The sequence below is a fragment of the Microtus oregoni genome, unplaced genomic scaffold (genome assembly GCF_018167655.1).
Source record: "Microtus oregoni isolate MIOR12 unplaced genomic scaffold, Mior012 000003F_ref0000135, whole genome shotgun sequence".
NCBI lineage: Eukaryota > Metazoa > Chordata > Mammalia > Rodentia > Cricetidae > Microtus > Microtus oregoni.
In genome coordinates, this window is record NW_024543062.1 from 16,419,382 (window position 1) to 16,422,756 (window position 3,375).

Sequence of the window (3,375 nt, forward strand, 5' to 3'; positions counted from 1 at the left end):
TGGTTCCTTACTGCTGGTGGCTGTCAACATCCCCTCTTCTGGAGTTGCACCTCCCCAGGCTCCACCTGGTGTGTGACCACTGTCTTTGCTGGCTGTCCTTTGGTCCTCCTTCCATAGATGGCCTCTTGTCAAAATGCTTGTCTTAGCTACAGCAAAAAGCTCCTTTCCAAATAACACTGTGCATGTCCCCTGCAAAATCTGTGGTGAGACTGGGGTACAGCATGGGCTCTCTGAACAAGTGCAGGAGAGAGGCTCTGCACCAGTAGGTAGGGAAAGGTCTTGAGGGGGAAAAAAAAAAAACAAGACATAAGCAAACAACAACCCTCATTAAATACCAAATCCGCTGGTCCCTTCATCTCCAACTCGTTGCCTCTATGACTGTGAATTTTCTGTTGTGTCTGAATAAATTATCCAGACTCTGGTGTTTTGTTATAGATTCAGTTTCTAGGGTTTAGAACGTGAGCATATTGTTTCTTAGGGCGAGGAAAGGGTCGCCATATGTATTAACTACTTTGTGTGGCTGTGATAAAACACTAACAAAGCAATTATGGGGTGGTAGAGTTTATTATGACTTATGGTCCCAGAGGGATAATGGATAATCATGGTTGGGGAGCTCGGTGACAGGTGATACTCATGGTAACAGGAACAGGAAGCTGCGAGAGCTCACTTCTTTAACAAGAACGAGGCAGAAAGAGAAAACTAGATGTGGGGTGAGATTATGAACCCCCAGGACACGTATCTTCTATCAAGGCTGTAAACGCCCCCCCCCCCCAAGGTTCCATAACCTTCCCAAAAAGTGCATCAGCTAATGGCAACCAAATGTCCAAATATTTGAGCCAGTGGGGGACATTCTCACAAACCACAACACCACACAAACCTGACAAAAACCCAGTTTTAGGGCTGGACAGATGGCTCAGCGATTAAGAGCACTGACTACTCTCCCAGAGGTCCTGAGGTCAATTTCCAGCAACCACATGTTGGCTCACAACCACCTATAACGAGATCTGGTGCCCTCTTCTGGCCTACAGGAAGGATACTGTAGAAATAAATAAATAAATAAATCCCCAGTTTTAGAAATGACTGCATTTGCAAGACACCCTACATATGGAAAATATTCCCGTTTTTCTCACTCTTGAGTGTATTGTCCCCTCTCCCCCTCCATGGCCCTACTCTGCTTTTTAACCATAATATGGAGGAATCAGTCCTTGTCTCAAATGCACCAAGACTGAGCGGTTGCCACTCTCCTCCCAACCTCTGTGTGCTGGGGCAGCAACATGAACATCCTAGGCGATATTCAATAAACCCTTCATTCTGATGAAACATTGAATGCGCACTACCATGTCCCCAGCATTCCTGCCCCTCACAATCGCCTGTAACTCCAGCTCCAGGGGATACTACCTACACACGGCACACAGACATACATGCAAGCAAAACACTCATATACTTAGAATATACAAAATCTTTTTAAAAAATTGGGACATGGTAGTGCGCATTCAATGCTTCATCAGAATGAAGTGTTCATTGAATATCGACTGTGAGGGGCAGGAGTGCTGGGGATCAAACTCTGGTCCTTTCCAAGAGCGGCTGGTTCTCTTAACTGCTGAGCCATCTCTCCAGCCCTTGTGTCCTGATGTTTGATGGGAAAATTGGCTAGGCTGACGCTCACACTGGATGTTTCTAGAATATGAGTGTCCCATCAGGTGGGAGAAGCTGATATATCTTTTAGGACCCATAACTTTGACAAGTCCACTGCTTCAATTTATTCCTTTGTAAAAAAAAAATGAGAAAAACTAGAAACAGTATCATGGCCAACTAGCTCATTTTTCATAGAGTCTTTTACAATTGTCTCAAGTAGGTAATTGAAGAGGACACACAGGCAAATGCGTTATCGTGGAAATGTAGAAATGATTACTAGGGAGGAGGGAGACTGCTGAGATTGCTCCAGCTGCTTCTAACATAAGGGTCTTAAAATATATGCAAAGAAAAATCTGGTTCTTTTTTCCTTTGATCATAGTGTTTGCTCAAATTGTTTCCAAGTTCCTAGCACCAGAGAGAACAAAAATTTTTTATCACCTACTCTGTAAAGTTGCTGCCTTTAGAAATAGCTCTGTTAGCCGGGCGGTGGTAGCACACGCCTTTAATCCCAGCACTTGAGATGCAGAGGCAGGCGGAACTCTGTGAGTTCAAGACCAGCCTGGTCTACAAGAGCTAGTTCCAGGACAGGCTCCAAAACCACAGAGAAACCCTGTCTCGAAAAAAAACAAAACAAAACAAAACAAAAAAAAAAAGAAAGAAAAGAAAAAAGAAATGGCTCTGTTGTCAAAATCAACACTTGAAGTCTTTTTCTTTTTCTTTTATGCTCATAATAGGCCAGGCAGCCACGTCTCTGTTGCTATCAGAGAGTTGAGGCTTTGTGCCCTGTACTTCTCCATGACGCTGCAGGCTGAGAGTTGCTGTGTGCCTGTGTGTGCACGAGTGTGCAGTAGTGCATGACAGAAAAGGAAGGGGAGAGAGAAACAGAGAAAAGATAAGGGAGGGGAAGTGTAGTGATGTATTATTTATATTTTGATAAATAAATCTTTCCTGAAGACCAGAGACAAAACTAAAGCCACTACAGGTCAGAGAAAGGTGACACACACCGTTAATCTCAGGATTTGGGAGACAGAGTCAGACGGAACTCTGTGAATTCAAGGCCACCCTGAGCTACACTCAACGCACAAACAAATCCCAGTGTGGGGATGGTGGCTCACATCTTTAATCCCAGTCCTACAGAGTCACAGGCCCTTAATCCCAGCACTAGAGGGAATATAAAACGGAAGGAGAGAGAGGCTTAGTCTGTTTAGTTTGCCGTCGCCCAGCCTTGGTAGAGGTTAAGATTTCTCTAGTGGCTTGGCTGCTTTGTTTTTCTGGTTTTCAGGTTGAACCCCAATATCTATCTCTGGCTTTTCATTATTCATGCTACAGGGAAAGGGGAGAGAGGGGGACACATTTTGAACACATATGAAAGAAGAGTCAAAATCACACAGAATCCCGTGGTCCTGAGAAAACCACGTGCTGTTCTGATGTGAAAGGTCCTGCACAGGCTGGCTGTCGTGAGTGCGCAGTCCTCTGCTGGTGGCGCTCTTGCTGTTTTGTACAATTATGGAACATTTAGGAAGTGGAGCCTCAGTGGAGGAAGTGGGCTGTTGAGGGTGAGAAGGTGGGCGGGCCTTGAGGTTTCTAGCCGGATCCTGTTTCCTGTCAGTCTGTACTCCCTGACCTGTCCATGTGTCAGTGAGCTCCCACTGCCACACCTTCCTGGTCAGGATAGCTTCTTCCTTTCCTCACGTTGCTTGTTTTAGCCATTTTTTTTTTTATCGCGTGACTAGAACAGTG